This window comes from Cyanistes caeruleus, chromosome 5 (genome assembly GCF_971803275.1).
Source record: "Cyanistes caeruleus chromosome 5, bCyaCae1.hap1.1, whole genome shotgun sequence".
Taxonomy (NCBI): Eukaryota; Metazoa; Chordata; class Aves; order Passeriformes; family Paridae; genus Cyanistes; species Cyanistes caeruleus.
In genome coordinates, this window is record NC_141705.1 from 51,868,768 (window position 1) to 51,883,792 (window position 15,025).

Here is a 15,025-nt window from a genome sequence, read left to right on the forward strand (position 1 = left end):
ATATTTTTTTTAAAAGCAGACCTGTTAACCCATGTATTTAAAACACACCCAAGCAATTAAAACCCTCTAAGACTTTAAGCAATAAAACATCTAGAACATTAAATCACAAAAATTTGGTCTGGATTCTTTTACTTTTTTGGTAAAGATTATGGGGAATAGCTGCCTCTGTCTTCTGCTTAAGCACACTAAAGGCACAAAAATACACCAACAATTGTGGCAATAGCATAAAAATATCTTGCATTTGCCTGAAAAGTAGTAGAATTTGGACATTCAAGCACCTTGAAAAAGTTCCTTCTTGTTATATCCTAAGTAGCCACTGCATTGTCTGAAACAAAGTATGGTGCTTTCATGACTGGCTATATTCCAGCCTGGGTAATTGCATTCTACCTGCACAAATTGCATTGGCAGTTTTCATTAGGCATAGTATTATTCTTTATTTCCAATCTTACATTGTTGTTATACTCTATTAACACGCAGTTTCAGTGCTTCATCCAAGAAGCAGACACATACTGCAAGGAAATCCCCACATATTCAGAGTTTATTTTTTATTCATCCATTCCTCAATCTTCCCCAAAACGAGTATTCTGGCTAAAATTTGGAAGCAACTATGAAATCAGCAATACATTGCCATAAATCTTACCTTACACAAACCCACCCACCATTTTTTTTAAGGTTTTAAGTTACCTTGGAAAAAAAGAAGTGTTTTTTGTTGCTTTTCAGACAATTTTCTGGTAGTTACAACTCTTTGTGTTATTGTATGGTTTTATTGTTTAGGCATGTGATTAGTTTATGGCAAGTAGAATGAATGATCAAAATAGTATTCCATCAGAATTTCATCCAAAACTAAATATTAAGAAAGTTTGGAAAAACACCAAAGAAGTGTTCCCCTCTGCATAACGTACAACACAAGCTCAAGTCCTGATGTAGAACCAGAGAAAATCATCACCTATATGGATGGACTGAAAACAGTGGCAGTAAAGCTGTATCTTCAATGCAGAACCTTTCAATTTCTCTTGATAAAGGTTTTGAACTTTCATATTAATTTATTATATTCTACACCAACATATACTGTTTCTTTACAGTTATAATACAGTTTCTTCTGCCCGTAGTTTGAAAGTGAGTGCTTTTGAAACAATGATTTTCAACTTTCCAGAGCTAATTAATTAAAAGATTATGTAATTATGAATTAGCATCTCTTACAATGTAGCTGTTTAGAATGAAACTCTGAGCAGGTTTGGTTCAGAAAAATTGTCTGTCATTATGTGGGAGAATTCAGATTCTGGTACTAGAATCAAAGTGGCAGCTTGAACTAAACTGTTCAAAGAATGATTCTGTGGATAGTTTTTTTTTTCAGTTGTCTGGTTTTGGTTTGTTTTTTTCCCTTTTAACTGTATAGCCTCTACAATAAAAGATGAAGTATCAAGGCATTAACCCCATTTTGCCACATCAGCAGCGTAAATAAAAAAGATAACTTGCATTGGTGCTCAGTTGTACATTCTTCACTGCTTTTGTTCTGCCTGAAGTAAAAGTTAGATAACATATGGTAGGTTCATCTTCATTTATCCAGAGATCTTTTTGACATTCCATAAGATAGACTCATGGCAGACATTTTTTTATAACATCAGCCTTGATGAGCTAAAGACAGGAACGAATGTGTTCTCCTGTGGCTGCAGATAGTTTCTCAGATCATCTACCACAATTCTGTCATAAATAATATGCAAAAGGGGGTTATTATCCTCTCTGATTAGATGATTAGACTAGAAGCTAAACCCACAGTTACAGATCCTAGAAAAAATATCTCATATGTTGAAGTATGAAACCAGTAATGGATTTAAGGGAGAAGGAGGAGAGAGGAGGGGAGGTGCAAAGAACAGATTATGCAGCGAAATCAATAATCAAGATTTTAAGTAATCATATGGGAAAAACAAAAACCTGACACTAAACTGACTTTTGTCAGACATTGATTTTTTTTTTTCTTTTAGTCATTTCAGGAATTTTTTCAGATCTATCAAAATGACTTTAATAGCCCTTGGAAGGTGTGTAATTGATAAAAGAGCTCCACAATATCATGACATCAATAGGGTAATTCCCAGGGTTGGAATTAACAGCAAGTACACAGCATGGATCCACATTGGTGAGACTGTGGCTGCCCATCGTTACATAATTGAACACAGTTCTTTTCTTTAGTGGCAGTGGAGATTACCAACACCAAAGGCATTCTCTTAGAGGTGTCCTTTACTAATCCAACAGTCAAGGCACACAAAGAAACTGTAGACTCTTCTAAACAATTTTTTAATCTTTGCCAATAATTCCACAAGATTTCTGTGAGATGGAAATGCCAGAGAAGAATGGCCATTACCATACCTAAAGATTGCAATTTGCCTTTCTGGAGACACACCAAATATTCCTTGAAGTGGTGAACCTAGCTAAATTATTTTGTCTGACCTTATAAAGACTAGCTAAGATGCTTAAAGACCAGCAGAGAGATTGGATAGTACTGTGAAGGCTCTATCCTCTGTTGTAACATCAGATTAACAATGGCCTGCACAGTCAAAACTATAAATCACTTCCATTGATACTTGAATAGGCTTTGTACATATGATTAAATCTAAAGGAAAAAACAATCAGGAAACATGCTGGCCAAGGAATACTGCAAAGAAAGTAATGCTGTCTATCTTGTATTCATTCAGCCAGTGCAAATCTCCAGAGCCTCTACTGGACATAGAAACGAGCATGGTGAGTTTAGCCCATTCTGAGCACTGCTGAAATTTCTTGTTCATAAATTCTACTTTTTTTTTATTATTTTTTTTTTTTCTGATAAAACCTTTAAAGTGAACACAGCTACAAGTATAAATCATCATCTTGCACAGGTGAATTCCCAAAGCTCAACTGCCTCCAGGAAGGATATGCATTTCCATCATTGCTCCAGTGGATGTCAGTGGAACCTACAATTTGTTTTTTCATGTCGCATCTATCAATCAGCCTAACTCCCAGTTCTTCTATGAAACCCAAGCCATGGTCTTGTGAGGTTACAGAAATAACAGAACTGTTTGAGTGTTTACAAGTGCAAATCTGATAATGGTTTATGGTGGTTGGAATATTATGTTTGAGAACTGATCACAGCCCATTGATTCATAAAGTCAGGACTCACAGTTCTGAACAGAAAATGCTTTTCCTATAGATACACATCCTACTTCCAGGACTATGTGCAATTTTTATTAGTAAAAAAATTAATGATGGTAACCTATGGAGTGCATAAAAGATGATCTGTTATCAACAGAACACATCTCTACATAAGTGAGATGAAGGCATAACATGACAAAAATTAATACTTTCAAAATGCTTTGGAAGCAAAAGTTAAAATAAAATCCCTCACTAGCAAAGAAATTTTAGTGCACTGAGAATGCAAATTAAATTTCACAATGAAATGTTGCAATAAAAGCTTCTTTATGTTTGTATGAAATTTTAAAGCAAATATAAAATGTTTTGAGGAGATGCTTTTGTATTCTTGCTGTTTAATTTCCATACTTGACAAATTAATCAATTTCACTGTAAATCTCTGAGTTTACTCAGTTAAGTGACACAATAGGCAATATTACGAACTGCCTTTTCTTTCAGGACACAAAAAAAAGTGACCATTTTTACAAACTGGGAATAACACACTTGCATCTTTCACTACAAATTCTCTCAGTCTCATTTGTGTTTATTTCATTTAAGCCTTTAAGGCATAGCATCTGCACTGCCAGCCTACACTCGAGATTTGATGTTTGGGTTGAGGTGAAGTTAAAAAATAAATCAAAAAGATATTCTAAATACTGAAACATGATTAGCCAGATGCAAATTCCTCTCTTCTTCTTCCAAGTCCTGACATAATCTGACTGACTGTCTTGAGGGTACTGCATCTGTAGAAAGTGAGTATTCAACCATTTCAGTGTGCATTTTCGCCTCTTTTGGGTGCCTCTGGAAGGCATCCAAAAATCCAAATCAGTAGGACTTTTGGTTTCTGGCTGAATATTAGCATATTCCATATCTCATACAGGCTTGCAATTAGAGCTTTCCTCTTAGTTTAACCCTTGGCAATAGATGGAACTGGAGCATATCCATGGCTTCCTGAAGGTAACTGGCTGACCAGTTAACCCACAGCTTTTTATCTTTAATCTTCAGAAGACTATACTTTTATAAAGTTTTCTTCACCAACTTTTTCACTTACATTCAACAAAAATGAAGCTATAGAAGTAGACATAAGTAGATATCAAACTGAAAAGTTTCTCTGCTTCTGGCATTTTACAAAAATCTTGAACAATAGGGTTTGTTTGAATTTTTTTTTAAAATGCAACATCTTCATGAGCTGAAATACTTTGCATATAGTATTTAGTGAAAATTTTAAAAAAAGCTGAAACTATTTTTTTTTCATATGCTGCAATAACTATCTGTTAGAAGAGCACATTGATTTCAAAGGTGTGGATTCTTCACTTGCAATGAAACTGTTTCCTGAGGTGTACTGGAGATACTGCAAGATTTTTAAGACAACTCTCAATGAAAAGAACTTTAGATGCTTGGTCACATCTGTTGGCTACTACATTTCTGTCACTGGGTCTGTCAGAGTTCTAATAAGGGGGAGTGGCCACTTGTTGGTGTAGCAGCATCAAAGCAAAGCCCTGCCCTACAACTGACCAAGAGGCAGCTGTACATGGATCTAGGGAAGGGATGCTCTTCCTGGGCACCATTTCTTGCCAATTGAGAATAACAAACAGCACACACTAAAGTGTTCTGCTGTCTCTTTTATCCACATTAAACCAGACATTATCTGGAATACTGCCTCAACAGTGCTGCTCTCCCTAAATGCAGAGGAATAATAGAGCAAATCTTATTGCAGATAAGGGATATCTCTTCATGTAGCCAAACACCATCTCTTTGGTTATGTAGCAGTATGAAGCTGCTCTTTCTTCCTATTTTGAAGCTACCAAACCGTATCTGACAGAAACTGAATTCCAATATATTCTGGCAAGAGAATATTAATTAGAAGAACATAGAAAGAATAAATATACATAAAATTCACATTTTGCCTCACACTTGCCACCCTCAGATAAATAATGTTTACTAACCATATTGATGCATATACATTTACTATCTGCCACCACATTAGCTGAGAAGCACAGACCAACACATGCAAGCAGCCAAACAAGCAATGACAAAGATAAACTAAAATATTTTTCAACAGAAAATAATGAGAGCACTTTATGCACTCCTTTACTACAGTTTCATTTAATTTCAAGAGTTCTGTTAAGCATTGCTCTAATTATACATCACTTACAGTTCTTGATCTGTGAAGGGGTATAATAGATCTCAGGTCATTGTGCTAGTAGCCATTCATTCAATTTATATTTTCAAAATAAAAATCACACACATCTCAAAAATCCGTATGAGCATATTAAAAACTACATCACAAAGCCATCTGTTTTAGGCCATGTAGAGCTCAGTAACAAAACAAATGTTGCATTTCATTTTCAGATCCAGGCTTATTGATTATTTTATCTCCTCTGCTGCAGAGTATGCCAGAAGGCCCTGCTCCGGAGGCAAGTTGCAATGAAAAGAGACAAGAATTTTATTAGTGCTAGAAGACACATAGCTTTGCTTTGGGAAAAATTACACAGTTCTCCAATGGAAAAAATAATACAAATGAATGAGGCCTGACAAAAAGCAGAAAAAAGCCTGCAGCTGCCATAAAATTGATAAAAGCTGAAAGGGATCACACAGATAAGCATAATAATGCCTAAGCCAATGACATTTCATTATTATCTCTTGGTAGCTGTCTAGGGGAGCAGGTGAGCCCTTCTCTACCACGTCAGTCACTACTTTGCCAACCAAATTAGAGATGAATCATGCACAGGATCTGCAGAGCAGTCTAGTGCAACTTCTTTTGAGAGAACAGCTCCTTCTGACAAAGCAACACCTCCACTAACATCATTACTGCCTGTTTTATTACCTGTTAACAGCACCCAGGGAATTCATAGCCTTTATACATTTACGGTTTTTATCAGCTGGGAATGGCACAAGGTAATGTTGAATACTCTGAGTTGGTGCTGTTTGTGGCACTGTGACAAGGCAGAATCAGTCCTTCCTTCACATATTTACCAATAAAATACTTTTTTGTGTTTTGATCTACTCTTTTTCCACTGACAGGAATAGATCTTCCATAGACATAGCTGGGTACTGCAAGTGGACCAATGACTGCTGCAACCCACTCAAGGATGCAGGCACTCCCACTCCATTCCACAATTCACCATTTGTGAAAGGGCAAGAATCAGTGGAATCTGAATCTTTCTCAGCTGGGAAAGAAAAAGTATTTAAAAGTATGTGGCTACAGGCCCTTCATCCCCAAGTAAGAGTAAACTTGATGCACCTGTCAGTTGTGCAAAGAGGACAGCTCTAGTTTTAAGTAACAAACACAGCTGTACAAGCCCAATTTTTTTCATAAACTAATATTTTCAAAATGAAGTTCAGCTCTCTTCTGGAACAATTTGGTCAATGCTGACTCAGAACACTGGATCTGGTTTTCACCTTCTCTCTGCATAAGGAAAATTATTCAGTTTCTTAGGAAATAATTTATTCTTCCTCCCCAAATTTTAGATACCTTGGTGATTTAATTACTTATCTCTAATAACAGTATACTACCATCAATCCTGTTCCCTCTCTCCCAGGGTTTTATACACCTTGATGATAACCTCCTCATTGTAGACACCCTTGAGTTTCACAGATCAAATCTGGCTAATCTTTCACATCTTGCAGACAGAAAATTAGAGGTCTCTGTTGCAACCTAATCTCAGCAGTGTCCTTCCCATTATAACATCAGTGGAAGGACACAAATTACTCCAAATGTAATTTTATTCTTTCTTCAATTTTTGCTAAAATAATAAAATTAAAATAAGCCTAAACTGTCTAAGACTCCGTATCAAGACTTGTCTCATTTTTCTGCTTCCATGTGGTACCCAGATCAGACTGCATTACCAACAAATAATAGTCTTGAATTAAAGTCTACATTTCTCTTTCTTTTCCTATCACAGGGTATATATTATTACTTTTGAGTCTCAGGTTCCTTGACCCATGAAGTTTAACGTTTCTAATGCATTAAAACAATCTAATACTGCTTTGTACACCAGTAGAAAGGAGTACTGGATTATTTTATAATATTATATATAATATTTATATATATATAATTTTTGGATTAAAGTTACACTGTATTTAGGGTTACAACATAAATTTTGAGTTACCATCATCAGCGACAGTTTGGTTTTGCCAGTGGCACAATCTTTTTGTAATAGCCTTTTCCAAAGTCAATTACATGTGAGGCAAACACAATCCTTTTTTGAAATGAGTGATGTTGCCTAGAAATGCAGACAAAATTTGCTGAGATTTGCTTATTAAAAGAAACAACAACTGAAACCTTGCATTTTAAAGCACTTGAAATGTTCCTTTTAGTATAGCTTGATTTCACTAACAGCAGTCCATTTTGTATTATATTGACATGAAATTTAGCTGATGAATAACAAATACCATATGAAAAAGCCCTATATTATAAGAGTAGGGCCCTGTGAGAGGCAAAAGAAGTTTTGCACATACCAGAACATAATAGTTAAATTTGATAAACTTTCTACAGATTTTTTTATGATTCTCTAGATTCCGACAGGAAGCGTTTAAATCTGTATTAAATCCTACATAACACTTAAAATATTTGGCTGATGTATGAAGCATACTTTGATTTGCAGGTGAAATTTCTTGCCATTTATCAGCAATTACACCCTTAATGAGTTCTGACTATTGTCAAGGCTTTCTAGCTTGTCAGTGAAGAAGATCCAAGTACAACAAGATGCAAGAAATGATCTCTACAGGAAGGTTTATGAAATAAAAAGACTCTCTATAAAGACAGCACTAAAATCTGCCTTTAGGATCTACCACTATGTTTTATGCACAGTTGCATAGGAACCTCCCAGTCTGGGGTAAGAGTGAATAATTCAGAGGAAGTGCTATTCATCTCTCATAAAAATGTGTATAAACAGAGCACAGTCTTTCAAATGTATTCATTATCATAGAGAACTGCAGCAAACACAAACTCTTCAGTAATTTTTGTGGGCTCTGGATTAGATGCTATTTTAATTTCCTCTAAATGCATTTTAAGTAGGATTTCACTCCCTTAGAAACAAAGTTCTATATGGAGCTCATTTACAGATGACTGAGTATTTGGCGCTTGGTTTATTTGGGTATCACGCTGTTGCTCATATCAACACGAATGACATGACACCATTCTTTTCCATTGCAAGAACATGATTCTAATCCTAATGAAAGGGAGCATGTAAAGGTAATGGGATATTTTAATCTCTCTGGAGAGGCTCAGGGATGAAGTGGATTAGAGTGCTTCACAGAATTCCTACACCAGGTGAACTTTGCTTATCTCCAGAGAAGCTCTGCAAGTTGTAGTTACATCACTATGGTACACTAACAGCACACTATATCTATATTCAATAAAGAGAGATTTGGGGAACAAAGAGAAAAAAAAAATACAGAAACAATGGGGAGACTTTCATTTTAGGGGTGATTGCATTAGAACTCACAGAAAATTGGTCTTTAAACAATACTTTGCTCATTAAGTAATATGCCATGTAGAACAAATATCAGCTGCTCACTGATCTTTGTCTTTCTCTTTACCACAAGCATAACTGGTTTTTACACAGATTATCAATATGCATCAAGCATTCTAGTTAGAGTGGACAGAGGAATACTACTACAGTGTTCATTTATGAACTTGGGAATGTTTTCAGGTTCCTGGTAAAATCTTTGTGCATGCCTGCAGTATGCATAGAAGAGTCCTATCCCTGAACACTCTTTCAAGGAAGATATTTAGCATCCTTTGAGAACAGTTGCCCATTGTGGCATCGCAGGAACAGGAACACACAAGTATTCACCCACATATATCCTACAAAAACCTGCTTCTCACATCATTTCTGAATTATAAAACTTCAGTGAGCAAGTGCTCAACAGTGAAACAATTCTCTGTATTCTCTCCTGACAAATGCACAGAGACAGGAGTAAGAGCGGTAACAATTCATGCAAACAAAAGCAGTCTTGCCTATGCAATGCAAAGTTGCAAGCTGGTTACATATCTACTGAATAATTTGTAAGATCATGGATTTTACTATGTACATTGTGTTTCTCTAAAGTTCAAGCAACCTGCTTTTAATTTAGCTTTTTAGCAATTTGCTTATTCTTTGTCATTCTGCTATACATGGAATCTGTCTCTAGATTTCAGACCAACAAGTGTTGATATTGATTTTATCTTCTTTATGCATGTGTTACAATTCATTTTGCAGCAGGATATTTTTTAATCCTTTCATCCTGAAATTCTTCTCCCCTTACCAACAATGAATTTGGATATACATATGACAGATAATCAATACTCTATAAGCACTGATCAATGCAAACTAAACTGCACAATGCTTCTTGAGTCACAGTTCCCCAAATCTCAAAGAACCTACAAAGAATCCAAATTCATTATCTTACTACTTATCTACAAAGGTTGGTTCATCTAAACTTTTCTGCAGATTTGAAGAGAAACTGCACAGAGACTTTTAGCTACCTAGATGCCATTAATTGCACTCTGCTCCCAGGACACAATTACTGAACTGGAGTGTAGGAATAGAGTAGCTTTTGTTAGATTTATTTCCAAAATTACACCACCAGAGAACCATTGCAAATATTCACTTGAATTTATAACTGCAGACTACATTTCCTATTGGAAGCCAGTAACAGCAATAACAAGGAAAAGCATCACTAAATGGATGTGGTTCAGTTTTCCTCAAAAGCTAGACACATTTTATAGCAAAATGGACAAAGTACAGCCTGTATCTGTTCTGTGCAGTGCTCTGCAGCTGGGTCAGCAGCAGCCAGCACCTGAGTTTTTCCAGTTGTCTGGAAAAACAGTACACAGATTTTTAGTACAAAATTATGAAGTGTCTCAGAATTTTCCAGGATTCAAAAGCATATATATACAGTATTTGTGTCACAGGACTAACACTGGGTAAACACACACAAGGGAACCACAGGGGTGAAGTGAGAGAAGGAATGAAGCCCTCTGGAGATTCTGCTCTTACTGTAAGTACAAGAAAAAGACATGTGCTAAAAGTGGTAAGGACAAAAGAAAACCATGAGACAGGCAACCAACCCCAACACAGTGTGTTTCAAATTCAGCAGCTTCTTCTACACTTTGTGGACACTTTTTAAAATGCAGCTTTACTGAGGAGTGTAAGAAATACCCTACTGGTGCTGAGCCTTTGCTCAGTGATCACTCTGCCCCACAGGTAATTGTGTGTGTGCCAGTCCATCCTGTCTCTTTGACTCTGGCACTAGGAAAAGCTGTGTAGCAGCTGATATCTGCAGCCCATTCATTCCTACTTCCCCTTCCCAGGCAACTCCAGTCCCTTTCCCAGAAAAATGGGACAGAAAAGGCTTCCCTACCTCTTCCCCATAATGTCTACTATGAACCTGTTGCCCATGTGTTTCTCTAATACCCCCGAAACTCCTGCTTTTGTCTCTCTGCATTCTCTGCTGTGGAAACAAATTCCAACAGTTCAATATCACTGCTGAAGGACAAAAAAAAGAATAATAACTTCTCATCTACATTATGAATGTGTTTCCCATAGTTATGGCATGTGCAGCCCAGCCTTTTATGATTTTTTTTGTCTCAGTCATATCCTCAGCACAGCGTTTTCTTCTCCAAACCAAAGAGCCCCAGCCTTTTTACCCTCCCTTCAATAGCTTCTTTCTTACGTCAAGACAACTGTTCCTTGGCTCTTCTAAAGCTACCAACAGCCTTGCCACATTCTGCCTGCCTTGGTGCTAGCCCCAGAAACTGTGTCTATCAGCAAAAGAGAAAATATTACGCTCTGAGAGCTCTGCCAGAAAATGAGATTTTTTTTTTTCAACATGGTATTATTTAAGAACAGAACTGGTCTGAAATATCAGATCTTCTCCTGATACTTTGGAAGACAGGATGCACAGCTTCATGGAGCAAATTAGAGTAATGCTTTCTGCAGTCATGAAATGAAACATTTAAAACTAAAATAAGCAGAAACAGAGTTTCAAGAAATAATTGTTATCCCTAGAGTAACTTCAAATCCAGAGGAGCTTTGTGCATTTCCCATGCATTCCAAAGCAGGAAAAAAGGTGGATCTCAGTAATCCTGGTGAAGCTGAGGACTATGGAGAACAACTTTGCAATTTGCATTATTAGTGTCAGTGCTGATAAATACATTCAAATATTTTCCCATTTTTGCTTTCTCTGTAGATTTTACATTGCTATAGTAGAAGGCTAATCAAACACTGCATCTGTAGAAAACAAAGATTACAAAAGACACCTAAAGTTAATCATTAGAACTTAACAACTGGGAGTCTTCTGGGACAAATATATATTACTGTGAGAATACCTGAAACCTGAACACCTCAAGATTAATTTAGTATTTATGGAATTCAAAACAGAAATTGATCTCAGGAGACCTTTTCAAGACCTCAGCACTTCCACACAAGGTATTTAATTAGTAAGAAATAAAAATAAAAGCTAATTCTGAGGAGTTTTCAAAGCAAAGGACTTTGGGAACAGATCCAAAAAAGTAATTTAGGTGCTTTCTCTGTCAAAATCAATGGATCCAAGTAAATCTTTGCCTAAGTGTTACAATCTGAAAGTTCATCAAATATATTTTATTTAAAGTGGAATTTATGGTAGTATTTAATTGGTTCCTTACATGAATGCAAACATTTCCTGTAGTAAATTTGCCAATTTATGAACTGAAATAAAGAAACACAAAAAATGGTAATCTGGGAGAACTTCATTTTTCAAGTTGTCAAGACTGGATAAAATTTTCCTTAATTAAATCCAATCATTAAATAATCCAGTTTTAACAAAAGATAATCTTTCTCACCAATGTAGAAAATACCCAAATCGTATTACTCACATATGCATTTCTTAGCACAAAAGTTTTTCTAACTAATGACAGCTCATAATAACATGAAAGATTTTCTTTCCCCCTCCTTTTTACCTCTCAAAAAGACTTGATATTCATTGCTCTTTCAAATTCAATATGGTGACCTCTGAAAGCAACCGCTGACATGATACAGAAGAGCTCATGCTGTTGTTTTTTTGTCCAAATCAATCCAGCCTCCACACAGATTCTTGGCCTTTACTAAATGAAATGTCTGCTGTGTCCCTCTTTTTTAGTCAAGAGTTCTCTCAAGTAAATTAATAGCAAACACTTTCCATAAGTAAATAAAAGAAACTCCTGAAGGCCTCAGTACAAGGTACTACTGTATACTTACGTTTCCTAACTCAGTTTCAGGTTTCAAAATAAATAATATATCATCTTTCCACATAGTTTTTTGTTTTTTTCAAAATGAACTTCTTTCTTTTAGAAAAATAGGTAATAAATTAAAAGAAGAGAAAAATTAAAGGGACACTGGCCTTGATGATGTCTATTTAGGGAAGAAAAGGCTGAGAGCAACAATTGTATCACTAATCTCCTTTCTTGAGTCATCACTTCTCACTAAATACAACTGTGTGGGGACACATCTGTTGTAGGGTGGGGCTTTTAATGCCTTTTAGTGTGTCATAACCTAGGTGATCAATGTACTACAGGCAGGTAGGATTTCACCAGGAGGACAACTCCACATTAGCTTTCATTTACCCGGCACAAAGACAATAGCAAAGGCAGAAATGTGGCCTTAACTGCATCCACCAACCTGTCAGGTACTCCTGGCTAGAGACTACCAAAATCTGTGCTCATTCACTGGTCCTGCTCCCTTAGCAGGCTAAAAATGACCATGTAGGGGTACTACAGGGTAATCACTTACCAGCTAGACACATTCTCTAACAGGAAAAAAACATCTGCAGAAGAAATGGACATCTTCACCTCAAACACGGATTGTGCTTCCAAACGTAAAATTAGCTAGGTGTGCTCAGAATTACTGAAAAGTGGAAGGACATTATCTAAAAAAACCTGTAGAGCCTGAAATTTTTTAACACCATGTATTGTAAAAAGAGGAAAACCTTCTCAAATATCATATACATAATGGAGATCTTTTCCTTTCTTCTTGAGGACTTAAAATCTCTGATTATGACAATTCAAGATAATCAGTACAGTCACCAGCTCTGGATAATCTACCTTTCAGACCTCTACATCCAAACTGAAGCAAAGCCTCAATAACTATCTCTGCAGACTAGATAGTCTTAAGCTACCTAAAATAAGAGAATAAGAGTAAATATCTGTTCTTCATATAAACCTTTACTTTTGCAAGGATATATCAAAGTCTAGGATTAGTATCCCAGCTGTAGCAATAGTGCAGCTGTACTGTCTCTTTAGCCAGTATTAAATTTGCTGCCCAAGTTTTGTTCAAGTTTTAATACAAACAAACTTAGCCAAGGGCCTGTGTATAAATATTTCACACGTGGCATCATCTCATCATGCAGAAATTGAGATCAGATTGCCATTGTCTCCTAATAGATAGAAAGGAGGGCAGGAGGTGGAATAATAGAGAAATAAAGACATTTAGTACTGAATTGTTTCAAACAAAGCAGGAAACAGTGTCTTGCTGGAAGAAACACTTTTGTGAAACACAGATGCCATGCTGTTTACCTAATGACAAAGTAGCTGAACCAGAAAGATGGATGGATTCTTACTGGCAGTTCCTGCTGACCACGTTAAGTACCATAGCTGAGAGATGTTTCAGGCTTTCCTTTAATTATTTTACATAAGACTTGATTGAACTGATTTACTCTATTCAGATCTCTAAATATAGTGAAAACAGGAATTAGCAAAGGAGATTTTCCTTGCACTCACTCAAACCATAACAAGCATTGCTGCATTGTCTCAAATACAGAAACAGGGCTTGCACAAAGTCTTCATGGTGGATAGTAACCCCTGTGCTTTGCCAGAAGTTTTGGGTGGCTTTAGATTTCTTCTTGAATTACAGAGGAGATGAAGGTGAGTTTCCATATTCATCAGAGTTCAATCAAATATAAAACTCTGAACTAAAGCCACTGTATCTCTAGAAATGATCCTAACTACCCTGCAACACAGTACAGACATGCTAATTTCATTAGTATGTTCTGAGGCCTTAGTTACACATCTTGCAATGCAGTTCTCTAAAGGAGCTGCTGCCAGATTTGCCTAAAATTGCCAAGAGAACAGTCAAATGCAACTTAGCTATTATAAAATTTAAACAGGATTGCAAGATAAACTGGGACTACCACACTGCCAAGGCCTTCACTCAGCCAGCAACTCCCCTTCTCCCCACAAGCAAGAAAAACCCCAGTACAGCTTAAATTGAAATAGGCTTCACTCACCACTTTCTGGCTAACTCAGTGGCTAAAGTAAAAATGCAGAAAATTATCTCAAAGGAATTTGAGAGAAGAAAGAATTTGATCGCTGTCATTGTTAGACTGTCGAGACTATTGTTCTCAGAGTGCTTTAGGCTCACTCAAATCTACCTTTCTGTGTTGGTTTTTAAGTTCAAATTCTTTTCTTTTATAGCTGTACTGGTCTGTGCAGCCCTTTTCAAAGCACTAGAGCTGTATAGATGAACTGTACTGATTTACATCGCTTCAGAATTTGACTCAAAAGACTTTAAGTAGCATGCTGAGATTGGATATATAACATCTATACCAGAGCATCTAGGATTTGATTGCAATATAATGAAGAGTCATTTAAGTAATTACTTTTGCATAAATTACTCTGTGCTGGTACATTCCAATCTATAATTGCAGCACATTACAAGCACCATGGTTACTAATCAAGGGGTGAAAGGAATTTGAGACCTGGAAAGAGCAAGAGAAATTAGGTAGAGCTAACGTATGGACAGACTAAGGAACACATTATTCATCTTCCATCTTGACATGTAGTATGCATGTAGCAGGAAGGTAAGAAAAAGGACCCAGAAGTGACACACCTACCTATCCCAGCCCAGGTAACTTGTACTTCAGTGTG

At 36.4% G+C, this 15,025-nt stretch overlaps 1 protein-coding gene across 7 annotated transcripts in view; it reads right to left on the reverse strand.

The window, feature by feature from the left end:
- Positions 1-15,025, reverse strand: part of GRID2 (glutamate ionotropic receptor delta type subunit 2) — a 672,274-nt gene that overhangs the window by 336,587 nt on the left and 320,662 nt on the right. The window lies entirely within an intron of this gene.